At 40.2% G+C, this 16,953-nt stretch overlaps 1 long non-coding RNA gene across 2 annotated transcripts; it reads right to left on the bottom strand.

Moving 5' to 3' along the window:
- Positions 1–1,219: 1,219 nt before the first annotated feature.
- LOC141627442 (uncharacterized) lies at positions 1,220–5,918 on the bottom strand. Of its 2 annotated transcripts, XR_012537005.1 has the most exons (5): positions 5,599–5,918; positions 5,072–5,123; positions 2,893–3,933; positions 2,690–2,758; positions 1,220–1,533 (listed from the first exon to the last, which is right to left on the bottom strand). It is a non-coding gene; the product is annotated as an uncharacterized LOC141627442 (long non-coding RNA). The 2 variants fall into 2 exon arrangements; XR_012537006.1 differs by lacking the exon at positions 5,072–5,123.
- Between the last annotated feature and the right edge of the window lie 11,035 nt (positions 5,919–16,953).

Genomic DNA, 16,953 nt, shown 5'->3' with positions numbered 1-16,953 from the left:
GCTTTGATTGATTGCTGGATATGTCATATGTTGGCATGGATTGGTTGCAATTGCTTAAAGGTAGGTTCGTCTACTCAGTTTCTGTAGATGGTTTAGTGTGTCGGTTGTTGTGGTTGTGGTGTGTTGTCGTATTAAATCTTGTCGATTCTTCGTTGTTGTATTGTGATTGTGATTGTTTGTTTTCGGTTCTCGAGATGCGTTCTACCGAGTGGAGTCACTTGCGGGGAGTGGCTTCACGCCCTAATTTTGCCCTTCGTGGAACCCGCCACGGAAGGGGATGTGCACATTAATGGGACAGGGTTATCGCTCGGTATGATGAGCGGGGATTTAGTGGGTACGGTGCGGTCCCCCATCGCGGTGGTCCCGGTGGACGATCGGGTGACGGAGATTGATCGGTGTGGGTGTACTTGTGTGTGACTGGTTGTGTTACATTGTATTGCTAGTTGTTGTTGGCTTTCTTTGTGTTTTATCTCGATCGACCTTGTGTGGTTGTCTTCTCACTTTTTTATGTGTCCGCCGTGATCCCTTATGGTAAGCGTCTGTCTTAGCAGGTGTTGATGTCGTTGATAGCCGGAGTCAGGGGGGGATGAGTCTTCACGAGATTTGATAGTTATAGCAAGTAGTCTTTGAGTTGTATCTTTTATATCATCAGTTGGTTTAAAACACTTGTAATATAACATAATAGTTCTTTTATCGACATTTGATTATTACTGTCCTCGAGCAACCGAGATGGTAATGCCCTTATATGCTAAGGAAGGCCTAGTTAAGGCTCCTCTGGATATGGGGGTGTTACAAAGTGGTATCAGAGCGACAATTTTGGAACCTGTAACAAATGAACGTAATGAACGTAGTGAGTCTAATAAAATGAACCTGGTGTATGTATAATGGGAGCCCCGCTGATGCTAGATTTTGGGTGAGTAGGCGCCCTCATTTCAAAATCTTGGCCCCATGATACTTAAGCCACACTAGTAGAAAAATATTTATTTGCGGCTCCAAAAAAAGGTCTTTTGCGTTTTTTTCATGGGAAAACAAATGGCAGCACAAGAATAAATAAAGTTATTTGCGGCGTTAAAAAACGCCGCAAATAAATGGTTATTTGCGGCGTTTTTTTGAAAAAACGCCGCAAATAAATAGGCTATTTGAGGCCTTTTTTTAAAAAAAAACGCCGCAAATAGGTATTAAAAAAAAAATTTTTTTTTTTTTTTTTTTACAAAAAAAATGATCTAAACAAATGATTTAAATATAATAGCTATCAAATAGAATAACAATCTTACATTATTTTCATTCATACATCAAATAGAATAAAACACATACAAATACACAATACTTCAAAACTAATTACAATGGCACTAAAATACAAAATTAAAAAGTAACTCAAGTTTGATTCTAATGTCAAGCTTCTAAAACATAAAGACCCCATAGTATACTACGGCTATAGGACTCCTTCGTTCAACAAACCAGCTCTTATGTCACCTCTCCAAATGTTCACCGCTCAAAGTGATTTTCCTGGAGTGCGAGACAGTTGCAGCGGAACTGTCAACACAATTGGCATGTCAAAAATGCACAACATGTTTGTAGTTAAAACAGTAGTTGAAAACATAATTTTCTGCAATACTTTGTGACACTAAAAGATACACAAGATTCAGTAGCATCACAAATTTCACAAAAGTCTACAAGTTAATAGAATCCAATGCGTACATTTAATGAAAAATAGAAATCTTTCTTCGCTTGAAAGTTGAAACCAGTCGTCTGTGTAGAAAAACAACACATTTGCATAGATAACTAATCCAATACGATTCATACCCCTCTTAGTAAGAATGTAAGATAAATTACAAATGTTTAAAAAAGAACATACCAAGAGTGAAATTTGTATTATAGATTAAGAAAAGAGAACAATAAATATTTGTATTAGCTTCTGCAACACTAAGCAGGAGCACTAACACATTACTGAAAACGCAAGGATTTACAGCTCACCATCGTGGCACAAAGACCATTGGACAGAGTAGATTGAAACTAATCATCCTATCATCACAATCAATGTAACCTGAGGTCTAAAGTCGAAAGACCACAAACAATGAGAAACTATAACAACTACTTAGGCAAGGAAACTAATCATCCTATCATCACTTTCATCTTAGTTACATCAGATTTCAAAATGAGTTGCTGGCTGGGTTAGCCAAACTCATTAAGAAGGGCCAACAAATGGGTGTGTCCTAGTGTCTAATTCGACGGTCTAATGACATGTCCTTTGTGTTTGGCTAATAGAAGTGTTCAAGTAATAGAAGTGTTCAAGTACCGTATTCATGTCTTAAGTTCCGGACAACACAAAGTACATAGTATAAATAGTGGAAATGACATAAGTATAAATCCATCAACTACTGCTCACTACTCAGCACGTTTAAACTATAATTTTAGATTAATTACTAGCATAACAAAACTGACACTTGTTTGTCTATAATATGCAGTCCTGATATGCACTACAACATGCGTTCCAATAAGAAATGCCACAACAATTCAAACATCAATTTCATCTATCCAATTTCTAAATATCTTAACAAAATCGTCATAAACTAAGACACTGAGCAGTAGGTGCAATCCTGTATGTCAATTAAAAGTGCTGAAAATCACAAGATTCAAACTAAAGTGGCCATGGACGACATAAAATAGATCTTAAATGAAAGAACGATACCTCGCATTGAACATCAATCTCCATGTTCTAGTACTCCACAAACAAACACCTTGAAAACCGAGCAATTAACTGCAACAACCAAAACCAAAACCAAAACCAGTAAAAAAGGTGAACATCAATATCCTCTTGCTTCCTCTTAATCATATTAGACAAACCAGTAGTTCACTACGTAAGATAGACGCATCCAAAACACCCTAACTCACATTTCTCTTAAAAAGAATAACCGTAAAAAAGACCATTGGACAGCTCATCTTTCTTTCAATTTTTGGTCATGAACTCCCGGCATGGACTCGAAACACGATTCATGTGAAAATAATTTAGGTTCGTGATTAAAATTGACCAGATTGACAAGCATATTCAAATTTTATACTCCCTCCATCCCATTTTTATTGTTCCCTTCCCGAAAAGGAAAGTAGGACAATAAAAGTGGGATAGAGGGAGTATAATAAACAAAATCATTTATACAACAAAAATCAAAATCGGTAAAAGGGAACAAAGTCACAATCAAAACCCTAATTTATTTAAATGGTAAATGAAGAATTGGAGAAAAAAGGTGATGTCAGCTATATTCAAACTTTATTTAGTTCTTGCAGTGGTGCGCGGTAGTTAGTGGTACAATGGCAATGAAAATTTGACAGGAAAAAAGAAAATCCTAATGTAATTACCATGTAACTCAAACACATCAGCCAATATACCAACAATTCACTCAAAGATCAATACTTTCAATAGAAATATACTAAGCAACAGATAATATCCGTATTGAGAAACAAAATTTAGGGTAAAAACCTGTGGAGAAAGAACACGAAAACGGTCGGTGGTGTGCGGAAGTTACCAGTATGGTGGCAGGTCGAGCTGCGCGGTGGACGGTGGTGCGTGGTGGAAGTGGTGGCTAGCTATCTTGGTCGACGAGGCCGATTAAGATGATTATTTAGTATCTAAAGTAGCATCATGGCACTATACATGTCCGATGAATTGTTTTTCTTATCAAACTAGTGCAAGAAAGAAATTGCTTAGATGATTGTTTTGACACAGAATATAACATCACAACTGTAACAAACTAGCTGCTCGAGTAGGTTATTAATTGAACTTGGTAAAATTCAAAATCTTTTATTGAACCTGATTGTTGAGGAGTACTTCTCAGGAACAATATCGACACTTAGCAGCTAGTTCTTGTGCGCATCCATCACCTAATGCACCTGAGTCAAAATACTTAACCGGCTTGACGGATAATACTCCAACCATAGCTACATGGATCAATAACAAGAATTAGCATAAGAGTGTTTCTTAGGAGCCTAATTGTTGAGGAGTACTTCACCAAGAAATGAGTCATTTCTAAAAAATTTACTCTAGCATGCCATGTTTACGGCATCGATGTTTGAGTGGCAGGAAAGAGAACTAGCAAAATCAAAATTCATTGTCAGTAGCTTCTATTTGGTATGCAAAATAATGTAGGCAGTAGGCCTCTTTTTTCCTTTTAACTGGCTAATAACAAATTCAGTGAAAAACTAATGTAGCTAATAACAAATTTATTAGTTCTTTTCGTTTTTAATTCTTAAAATTTCCCTTTTTAGAGTATATTAGTTTACCAGTACTAATGGTGCAACCGTAGCACCAAGGAGCTTATTCACATAAACTTAATCATATAATAAAGAATTGTTCTTATCTAGTAGTTCATATAGTTAATATGTCACTTCCATGGAATATCCATACAATCTACACTTAATCAATTCACAAATTATTCAAGAAAATGCGACTAAGTCAGTACACTAAGCTATACGAAAAGTGGCCACACATTAAAGCTTGATCATCCAACATGTTATGAACATTCCAAGTATGGGAATAAAGAAATTCACAAGAAAAGGTAGAAATTCACAAGAAAAGGTAGGGTTGATCAAAATCATCATCAATTAAAAGGTATATATTAAACACCCAAAAGCATGCCTTATGAATATCAAAATATGAAGCTCAGCTAGGAAATCAAAGTAATTACATTTCTAAAGATATAATAGGATATAAGAAAATAAACTTCTATGAATAGTAACTTTTAGACGAATTGAAAGGGCAAGTGACCAGAAGTAGTGATCCTCTGCAACCAAATTAACCTTTAGCACTACTTACTCTATAGTATTTCCTACAACTACCAAATAATCTTTCCATTTTTACAAACAACATTTGAACATCCTACAAACTAATCAAAACATAGTATAAAAGCTACAATACAAAGTTAAGCTTAACAGACTCGAAATACAAATCATAAGTAGGCAGACGAGCATATTGTTGTGTAGAGAAAAGATATCAATTGGTAAGAAAAGATAAGAAAACGCATATATGTGCTGAATAGAACAAACTAAGCATCTAGGAAATGAAGTTTATGACACCAACCTTTATAGGACAGATAAACAAAAACCAAGGCCGTCATCAGTGACATTATGTTCTGAAAAATGAAATAGAATGATAGATAATTCAAATGCCCGGGTTTAAGTCGTCAAGAAAATTTCAAGTATTATACAGCATAATCAGATAGGCTTAATGACGGGACATGTGCAGTATATTCAAAGGTTAATTCACTTAAATCCCAAATTTAGGAACATATCCATACTAACAACTCTGTAAAAGACATTTCTTAGTTAAGCTATCAAGAACAAATCTAAAAAAGACTACAATATGATAACAATACAAACATCACACAACAAATCTGTAAAAACCCCTAATTTCATCACCCCTAGTTATCAAATCTAATCGTCTTAAGCCTAATACTTATAATGCAACAGAAACCATGCTTTGTTTAACTTCAAATAACAACACCAAGCATCACATAACAATCTAATTTGTATAATTCGAATAAGAAAAACTAACTACCCAGAAACCCTAATTAGTTAAATTAAAATTATTCAAGTTGAATATCATACCATGTAAAAGAGACTGAAGAATGTCAAGGGAGGAGATGAGTCGCCGACAAACGCTCATCGTGTGTTGTGGTTGTCGCATCCTTTGTCGTCGTGTCTATCGTGGGCCTGTGGCTGCATGAGAAAGTGCGCTGGTACCAAAATTATAGTGGCAAAAGGATAGTGGATGAGGGTGCTGGGCGAGTGACGGTGGGTGAGGGTGGTGGCGGTGGATGTCTTGAGCGATTAGGTATTTTTAGGGTGATGAGAGATTGAGATTTGAGAGCATATGAGGACTGACTGACTAAATGATGAGGGAGGTATTTCAGGGTGATTTTATCGGCTGCGTTTTCAAGACAAAACGCCTCATATGTCATTTGTGAGGCGTTTTTAAGATAAACGCCGCTTAAAAAATTGTGTTTTCCGAAAAAATAAAAAAACTGAGTTATTATTTGCTGCGTTTGAGATAAAACGCCTCAAATAGGGCGCCGCAATTTAATGTTTTTGTACTAGTGCCAGTCACATGGTATGGGAATGTGGAGTCCGTGTGTATATGTATGATGTGTATGTTAATAGTGTCGGAGTTATCTGAGGTCGAGTCTTTGCTAACATAGAGAGGGGTATAATGGTTGCGTTTGGATGATGCTTAGTGAAGTTTTGGCTTGATTAACGAGCTTGTATGATGATTCCGGGATACGTGACAAAAGTTTATTTGATAGAAGTGCGTGAAATGTGAAAGTGTATGCCGTAATATGAAAGTGATTATGTTGGAGTTGCTTCAAGAGATTGGTAATGGTAATACTATGCGAGTTTATAAGTCCTACGGTAGCCATAGTGTAATAGTTACAAGAATTGTTGAGTTATATTATGAAATATGGCATGTAGTAATGCGTATATGCCTTGTTTATTGGTTGAAATTTTTCCGCTGCGTGACTAACGACTTATGTAAGATGATTTGCTTATGATTGAATTTGGAACATGATAGGTTAATTTGTTATGTAGTGTATACATTATACTTTTATGACATGTGAAAGAACGAATTAATGTTTATTATATGTTTCGTGTGGATGTGAACACGAGTTTGGTAGTAATGCGGTAAGATAAGGTTAAGTAAAGTATGATAACGTGATTATGCTTATGAATGACTCGGTAGCAGGTAAACCGAGTTGGGTAATTTGTGGTAGCATAGTATGGCATAAGCCTTAATTGTGGAGACGATATGGTAAGCTTGAGTAATAATTGTAATGCGTGAGTAAGTGTGATGACTTGTGGCGAATTCCGAACTCAGTTTGGAATCGACATGTAGCATTGTTTTTGCAGGAATCTTCGATTTATCTCGTATTTCTGACCGAGTACTTAACTATACTTGACCGAGTGCGAGTGCGTACTAGACCGAGTAGACCTCACCCGATCTAGTCAGGAAGCTATGACGTCGAGATGTTGAAAAATTTCTGCAGATACTCGACGAAATAGCTCCTACTCGATCGAGTAGGGTGGTACTCGATCGAGTACCCCAGGGCACTCGATCGAGTAGGTTACTGTACAGTGATTCTCACGGGTTACTTAATACCCCTATCCTTTCTAATCCCTCTCATTCTTTCTCTATAATTCGAAACCCTAAGCCTAAATTCCTCTCAAAATCTCTCATATTCTTGTGTTGGTAGTGGTTGATTTGGGGTTATTTTCTTTGTTCAATTTCGTTCCTTTAATTTACTACTCAATCAAGGTATGATTTCTTCCTTATTTACATGTTCTTATGCCTTTTGAGGATGATTGTATAACCTGAAAATTTCGATTCATATGATCAATTTGTTGCTTTTAATTGTTGTAATATGATTCACATGCTTCCCTTTCTCGATTATTGGTGATTAATTGCTGTAAAATAGACTAGAAATTGCCAAATTGAAACCGAAATTTCTAGGGTTTACAAAAATCGAAATTGAATTTGGATTGTTTTACAATGATTAGATGATGGAATTGAGTACTATATATTGTTTATATCATGTTGAAGAGTGAATTTTGATGATTATCACCTTAAAAAGTAGCCTTAAAACTCCGTCTTAAAAGTACCCCAAGTGGAAATTCGTTTGTTATATCTGAAAATTGGGGTTGTATATGACTGTTTAAGTAAAGGTTGAACTTCAATATGATAGTAGTGGTGTTAATTCGCGAAGAATATGTCAAAATAATTACAGCTGTAGAGACCGTCTGACAAGTTTAATTGAGTTGTTTGTTTCTAATATTGAAGATGATGATAATTTGTCCTAAGTTACTTTTCCATGAGCTTGTACAAATGCCTCACATGTTATTAAGAGTGTGTATGGAGTGACCTTAGAATCATGTTAGGGTGTTGGAATTTGTTGAGCATGTGTATCCATCATGATAAACTTTTCACAACTAGTAAACATGAGTAGCTATAAACTGAATGTGCATATCAAATTGGGAAATTACTGGTGAAAGTGTGTACTTAGTTTTGCATCCAAGTTCAATTGCGTGAAGTATATGCTTTACATGGTTATGCAAGTTTGTTTAAGTTATATGCTGAAACAGATGCCGAGACCAAACGTAGGGACCCGTCAGAGTAAACGGGGGAGGGTGACACAGCCTGAGATTGGGGAGGGGAGTGGACCAGTGGTACCCGCAGTGTTCCGAAATACCCTTCTGTTGTGTTTGTAGATTTCAAACAGAGAGAGCGTTTTGTAGTTTTGCAAAAACGCAAAATGAGGCCGGCGAGGTGTATAGATACTACACTTTTGGAGGAGTTGGGAATAGAGACGGATGTCCGTCACATATTCGAGACTTTGGGTTTTACGGGGTTGTATAGGCTGAGGAAACATTCCTACCCTTTTCTTACCTTGGAGTTTATGAGCTCCTTTATCTATGACCCAGCTGCCAAGACCGTTGAGTTTCGGTTGATGAACACCAGTTTCTTGCTTTCTATGGACCAATTTGCTTCTAACCTTGGGTTGGCCAAGCCTCCCAAGGACTCCATCACAGATATTCCTGCTGAGTGCGGTGTCTGCCGCCTGATGCCTTGTTTGACCGGAAAGCCAGCTCCCACCTCAAGTAACATGTTGATTAATGACGTTCAGCATGTTACCTTGAGGGTCTTTCTCCGTTCTCTTTCGAACCTCCTTTATGATCGACCGGATATCAGTAAGCTGAACAACCATGAGGTGTTACTTCTGATGTCTTACTTGAACCCGGAGCGGGCCAGGAAAGTGGTCTTTAATGCCCCTTCCGTCGTTTGTGCTGCCCTTGACTTGATGGCTACTGCCTCTTCCCGGTACTTGAGTTGTGGCGCTATCGCCACTCGGTTAGCTGAAAAGCTAACCTCCTTTGAGGCTTCTCCGGAGTATGTGCCTCTGGCTACCCCAGTGCCTACTATGGACCGTGACTACTATCTCGACCTGAAGTGGTTGAGAACTTTGGCTGACGGTAGCCTAGCTTGGAGGGTATGGGGCGTGAGTTGAATGGGGATTCCGGCTCCTGAGCACCTTCCACCGACCGAGCCGTTAGAGCCGGTGGTGACAGTTGTTGACTCCGATGAGGAGGAAGAGGATGATGACGTGCCCCGTCAGTTGCAGACATACCTTATCGATGACGCGATTCTAGAGGTGATGCCCGAGCCAAAGAAGGGGGAGAACGCGACGGTCAGGGAGGAGAGACCCAGGTTGGGGAGAGGACCCCGTCGAGTGAGGGAGAGGACCTCGGAGACTAGGCCACGACCGGTAGCACCACAGCAGCAGCAGCATCCTTTCCCGTGCTACCCTTACCTCGACACCCCGGAGACGCGATCTAGCTACTTGGCAGAGAGAGTGTCATCTACTTTGACACTCAGGAATATACATGAGATGACGTACACTCAGGGGATAGGGACCGAGGGACCGCATCCGGTTTGGTGGAGTGGTGTTGGGGACTATAGTGGGGTCTTCCACTCTTACGGAGTGGATCAGTCAGCTTGGGGGACGCCTCATTCCTTTCCCTACGGTGGGTTGACCCCATGGCATGTGGGCCCGGGAGTTGGAGCGGGAGTTGATGCAGGCATCGGGTCATCGGGAGCGGGCACCTCGGGAGGTGATAGTGGAGGAGATGAGTTGATGGTTGAGCAGCAGCAGCAGCAGGAGGAGTGATGCTCCTAGTTCTATCTTTGTTTATGGTCGTTGGTATTAGATGTTGGTAGTTTTTTTCGTCGAAACTTTGATCATGGACTTGTATTGTTGGCCATAAGGCCGGATTTGCTAGTTAACATTGTTGCAGGATTGATTTTAGGGGTCGAGAAGTCATCCCGACTCACTTTTATGCGATGATTATGTATATACTTGGGTTTATGCCAAGTTTTCCAAAGGCATTTGACCTGTAGGTACTCGACAGAGTACCCCCATACTCGATCGAGTAGCTACAGGTATGGCAGATTTGATGCATTCTGATCTCGGGCTACTCGATCGAGTAGCCAAGACACTCGATTGAGTAGCATGGCACTCGATCGAGTACCCTTACATACTCGATCGAGTAGCACTGTTACAGGAACTTTTCGAAAATTAAAAGTGTTTAATTGTTTTATACTTACATGTTTGATGTTTAGCATGGTTCGTGATGCTTAGTAACACCTTTGAACCATTAATTTCATATGTTAGAAGTCGTGCTTGAGTTTTATATACATTTTTTTGTCACAAATAGTGAAGTGGTGATGGCTTCTTATTGCTTTGATATTAAATCCGCCATATTACGTTCTATTCGCCGCAGTTACACCTTTTCATACGCTTGTGCATACGATATTAACATACTTTATCGACGACGGCTAGTTATTCCGGTGGATTGTGTATGATTTCTAATTTAACGAGTATAGACTTAGTGAGTAATGTCCATAATAAATAATATGGTTCTAATTTATGTTGTCATGCAAGTAATAGGTAATATGTGTGGTAATTTTGGTGGTGAACTTCGGGGACGAAGTTCCTTTTTAGAGGAGAAGAGTAATGTCGCAAAATAAAAAGGCTGATTTTGAAGTTATGTTGTTATTCGTTTATAATGTTTTGTTGTTTAATTACAAAATTTTCTAGTACTTTGATCACATTGCTCATATGAAGTGGAAGTGGTTACTTTAGTTCATTGAAGTGAATGTGATAGTATGTCATAAAGAGATAGTTGTGGTGCAATGTGTCGTAATAGAATCGCATTGTAGAGTAACATGGTGTTATTAGTTGTACAATATGAAGTTGTTATGAGATATGTTTCGGGTCGATAGTTGTTATCATATGATGGGTGATCGTTGTTTGTGCTGGTTCGTATTGCGAGATTGATGTTTTATATATGATAGTTTGTAAGGGTGGATGTATACATATAGAGTGACAATTGATAATGATGATGTTTATATGATAGCTGTAAGAGTCAATATGAATAGAGCGTTAGATAATGATGATATGATGACATGGGGGATGGCGTTTCAGGGAAGTAGATGATTTGTGTCGAAAGAATAGTGATGTCGTGTCTTCTTTGTCTTGTGCATTGTGTTAGGTGAGCTGAACTTCGGGGACGAAGTTCTTTTTAAGGGGGGAAGACTGAAATACCCGCCCTTTTAGGGACCCTTGACCAGCGTTGACTGACCTTGGGATCGGGAATAGTTCTTAGAAGTACGTGCCAAAGCTATCTTGGGTTACGAGTTAGGAGTGGTACTCGATAGAGTAGAGGCTACTCGATCGAGTAGTGTGGTTACTCGATCGAGTAGGGGGTTACTCGATCGAGTGTGTGTGGTACTCGATCGAGTATCGAGTTTTCAGCGAGGGTTTTTAATCGCGTTTTGTTAAATCCGCAAGTCATTTCCGCCTCATTCCTTCTATCCTCTAGTCGCCCCTTTCCCTTCCCTTCACCATAAAACCTCCATGGAAGCCCTTTGAAGGTCCTTGTGCCTTAGGAGAGCGTAGCTTGAGTCGGGTAGTGGTCGTTTACCGGGTTACACACCTGTAGCTATTCGACCGAGTATGGGGTACTCTGTCGAGTACCTACAGGTCAAAATCTTAGGAAAACCTGTCATAACCCATATATATATATATATATATATATATATATATATATATATATATATATATATATATATATATATATATATATATATATATATATATATATAATCGTCACATAACATGAGTCGGGATGACTTCCCGACTCCCAAAATCCTGCAATAAAGTCAAACTAGCAAATCCGGCCTTGTGGCCAACCATACAAGTCCCAAAATAAAAGTTCTAACTAACAACGACCACAATCTAACACCATCAACCATAAACAAAGATAAAGAATAGGAGTATCACTTCTGCTGCTGCTGCTGCTCCTCCTCCATCACCTCATCTCCACCACCATCTCCTCCCAACGTGCCCGCTCCCGATGACCCACTACCCGCATCAACCCCCGCTCCAGCTCTAGTACTCACATACTATGGGGTCAAGCCACCAAAAGCGAAGGACTGAGGTGTCCCCCAAGTTGACTGATCCACCCCGTAAGAGTGGAAAACCCCACTATAGTCCCCGACTCCACTCCACCACAATGGATGTGGTACCTCGGTCCCAATCCCCTGAGTGTACGCCATCTCATGCATATTCCGGAGTGTCAAAGTAGATGACACTCTCTCTGCCAAGTAGCTCGAACGCGTCTCCGGGGTGTCGAGGTAGGGGTAACACGGAAAAGGGTGCTGCTGCGGTGGTGCTACCGGCCGTGGTCTAGTCTCAGTGGTCCTCTCCCTCACTCGACGGGGTCCTCTCCCCAACCTAGGCCTCTCCTCCACTACGACTGCATTCTCTCTCTTCTTCGGTTCGGGCATCACCTGGAGGATCGTGTCATCAATGAGGTACGTCCGCAACTGTCGAGGTCCATCATCACCCTCCTCCTCCTCGTCGGAGTCCACAGCTACAACCACCGGGTCTAACGGCTCTGTCGGTGGGAGGTGCTCGGAGCCGGATATTCATCCAGCTCATGCCCCACACCCTCCAAGCTAGGCCGCCATCGCCTAAAGTTCTCAACCATTTTGGTCGAGGTAGTAATCTCTGTCCATAGTGGGCACGGTGTAGCCAGGAGGAACATACTCGGAAGAAGCCTCAAAGGAGGTTAGCTTTTCGCCTAGCCGAGTGGCGATAGCGCCACAACTCAAGTACGGGAAGTGGCAAAGTAGCCATCAAAGCAAGGCTAGCGCTGAGACCATGGCAGGAGCATTAAAGACCACCCTCTCGGTCCGCTCCGGGTTGAGGTAAGACATCAGAAGCAACACCTCATGATTGTTCAGTTTAATAATATCCGGTCTATCATACAGGAGGTTCGAAAGGGAAAGAAGAAAGATCCTCAAGGTAACGTGCTGAACATCATTAATCAACATGTTGCTTGAGGTGGCAGCTGGATTTCCGGTAAGACAAGGCATTAGGCGGAAGACACCGCACTCAGAAGGGATTTCACCGATGGAATCCTTGGGAGGCTTGGCCAACTCAAGGTGAGACGCGAAAAGGTCCATGGTCAACAGGAAACTTGTGTTCATCAAACGAAACTCAACAGTTTGTGCAGCTGGCTCGTACTTAAACGACCTCATAAACTCCAAGGTAAGAAAAGGGTAAGTATGCTTCCTCAGCCGATACAACCCCATAAACCCCAAAGTCTCAAATATGTGACGGACATTCGTCTCAATTCCCAAGTCAGTCAGAAGTGTGGTATCCACACAACGGGTAGGCCTCATTTTGCGTTTCTGCAACGCCACAAAACGCTCTCTCTGTTTAAAATCTACAAATACCACCGTAGGGTACTCCGGTACCGCGGGTACTACGGGTCCACTACCTTCCCCAGGCTCGGGCTGTGAAGCGCTCCCCCTTTTGCTCTGACGGGTCCCTAAGTTCAGTCTTGGCATCTGTTTCAGCATATGGTTTAAACAAATTTGCATAGATATGTAAAGCACATAATTCACCCAATTGAACTTTGAATACGAAGCTAGGTACACACTTTCACCAACAAATTCCCAATTTGATATGTAAATTCAGTTTATAGCAACTCAGACGATCTCTATAGTTGTGAAAAGTTTAGCATGATAAACACGGTTTACTCAACCAATTCGGATATCCTAGCATGATTCAGATGCTACTCCATATACATACTTAATAACATGTGAGATATTCGTACATGCTCATAGAAAGGTAATTTTAAACATATCATCATCAACCTTCATCATTAGAAACAAACAACTCAATTAGACTTGTCAGACGGTCTCTACAGCTGTAACAATTTTGACATATTCACCATCAATTAACATCACCATTGCTATAATAAAGTTTAACCCTTACTTACACAATCATATCCAACACTAAATTTCAAATATAGGAAACGAATTTCAATTTGGGGCACTTTTAAGACGGAGTTTTAAGGCAACTTTTAAGGTGAAAATCACTAAAATCCAACTTTCAACATGGTATATACAACATGTAGTACTCAATTTCATCATCTAACATGTAGGAAAACAACCAAATAAATTTTGATTTTGTAACCCTAGAAAATTTCGGCCCCAATTTGGCAATTTCTATACTATTTTTGGAGTAATTAATCATTAATAAACATGAAAGGGAAGCATATGAATCACATTACAACAATTAAAAGCAACAATTCGCCCATATGAATCGAAATTTCAGTCAATCCTACCATTCTAACAAGTTCAAAGTGATAAATCATGTGAATAGGGAAGAAATTCATACCTTGATTAAGTAGGAAAGTAAAAGAATGCAATTAAATAAGGAGAAATAACCCAAATCAGTCACCACACTACAAGATTATGAGAGCTTTTGAGGGATATAAGAGCTTAGGGTTCGAAATAAAGAAGAAAGAATGAGGAGAATAAGAATAAATAAGGGTTTTAAGAAACCCGTAGGAGGCTCTGTACTGTATCCTACTCGATCGAGTGCCTAGGGTACTCAATCGAGTGCCCTCTACTCGATCGAGTAGGTGCTATTTCGTCGAGTATCTACAGAAAATTGCCACATACCGATGTCATAGCTTCCTAACTAGATCGAGTGAGGTCTACTCGGTCTAGTAAGCACTCGCACTCGGTCAAGTAAGGTTGAGTACTTGGTCAGAAATACGAAGTAGATTGAAGATTCCTGTAAAAACAATATCGCGTGTCGATTCCAAACTATGTTCGGAATTCGTCACTAGTTATCATACTCACTCATATATTACCATTACTACTCAAGCACATCATACGTCTCATCAGTTAAGATTTCTATCATATAACGCTACAACGATTTACCCAACTTGGTTTATCTGCTTCCAAGTCATTCATACACAATTACGTCTTTGTATCATATTTAGACTCGTCTTACCACATGGCTATCAGCTTGTTCTCATGCTAAAGCAAAACATATAATTAACGATAATTATTCTTCCATATGTCATCCAATTATATTCCACATAAACAAATTAAAGCTTAACATGTTCCAGTTTCAATATAAACAAATTATTCAACACAATTAAACACCATACAAGCGAAAGTTTCAATTATCAAGCATTGTATATACACATCACTAATCACCAATTCTCGCACCATATCTCAACACTCCCTTAACTAGCATCATTATAGCTACGGTAGAATTTATAAACTCATATAGGTTCGCTATTACTAACAACTGAAAGTAAACCCCAACACATCCACCTCCCATATTATAGCATACACTCCCGCACCTTCACGCATTTCCATTAAGAAAAACTCTTTTTACGTTTCTCACAATCATCGTATAAGCTCGCTACTTATACCAAAATTTCACCACATACAATCCAAAAGCAACTACCATGCCCATATCTACATTAGAAAATACTCGACCACAAATAGTTCCGATGTAATCATCATACGCCTGACATACATACACACGGACTCCACATTCCCATACCCTGTGACTGGCTTAAGTACCATGGGGCCAAGATTTTGAAATGAGGGCGCCTACTCACCCAAAATCTAGCATCAGCTGGGGCTCCCATTATACATACACCAGGTTCATTTTATTAGACTCACTACGTTCATTATTTTTATTGGTTATAGGTTCCAAAATCGTCGCTCTGATACCACTTTGTAACACCCCCATATTCAGAGGAGCCTTAACTAGGCCTTCCTTAGCATATAAGGGCGTTACCATCTCGGTTGCCCGAGGTAAGTAATCATCAAAATCGATAAAAGAACATTTATAGTTATATTACAAGCGTTACAACCAACTTAACCAAAATAAAGATACAACTCGTTGGCTACACTCTTAAAAATATCAAATCTCGTGAAGACTCATCCCTGTCCGGACTCCAGCTATCAACAACATCAACACCTGCTGAGACAAACTGCTCACCATAAGGGATCACGGCAGACACATAGAAACAATAAGACAACCATACAAGGTTGGTACTGAGATAAGACATGACAATACCAACAACATCTATCAACAAAACACAACACAACCAGTCACTCACACAATCACACCCACTCCAATCAATCTCCGTACCGACTGTCCACTAGACCAGCCCTGCCAGTGGGGGACCGCAGCCGTACCCACCAAATCCCCGCTCATCATACCGAGCGATAACCCTGTCCCATTAATGTGCACATCCCCTCCCGTGGCGGGTTCCACGAAGGGCGAAACTAGGGCGTGAAGCCACTCCCGCAAGTGACTCCACTCAGATGAGAACGCATCACGAGAACCAGAGACAAACAATCACATACAGCTGCAACTCAACGACAACCAACAAACTGTATACACCAACCGACTACCGCATATACGTTGCCTCACAGACACAACTACATTACAACAACCACAACACAACAATTGACACACTAGACCATCCACTAAAACTGAGTAGGCGAACCTACCTTTAAGCAACTGCAACCACTCCATGCCAACATACGAAACATCCAGCAATCAAGCAACACCTATATACCCAACACAATCATCTATCACTACCAAGCAAACCTTAACTGCAAAGACAAGGATACGGATGATGATGACGACATACCTACAAGGAGAAACCTGGCAAAAGACCGCTACCCGACTCAAGTTACGCTCTCCTAAGGCACAAGAACCTTCAACGGCTTCCATGGAGGTTTTATGGTGAAGGGAAGGGAAAGAGGCGACGTAAGGATTGAAGAAATGAGGCGGAAATGATTTGCGGATTTAGCAAAACGCGATAAACCTTCGCTGAAAACCCGTTACTCGATCGAGTGTCCCCTACTCGATCGAGTATCCGAGCTACTCGATCGATTAGCCTCTACTCTATCGAGTACCGCGCATAACTCACAACCCAAGGTAACTTGGCACACACTTCTAAGGACTATTACCGCTTCCAAGGTCAGTCACGCTGGTCAAAGGGTCTCTAAAAGGGCGG

This window comes from Silene latifolia, chromosome Y (assembly GCF_048544455.1).
Source record: "Silene latifolia isolate original U9 population chromosome Y, ASM4854445v1, whole genome shotgun sequence".
NCBI classification, from domain to species: domain Eukaryota; kingdom Viridiplantae; phylum Streptophyta; class Magnoliopsida; order Caryophyllales; family Caryophyllaceae; genus Silene; species Silene latifolia.
The sequence above is the reverse complement of the archived record's forward strand: the minus strand, read 5'-3'. Positions and strand labels throughout refer to the sequence as shown.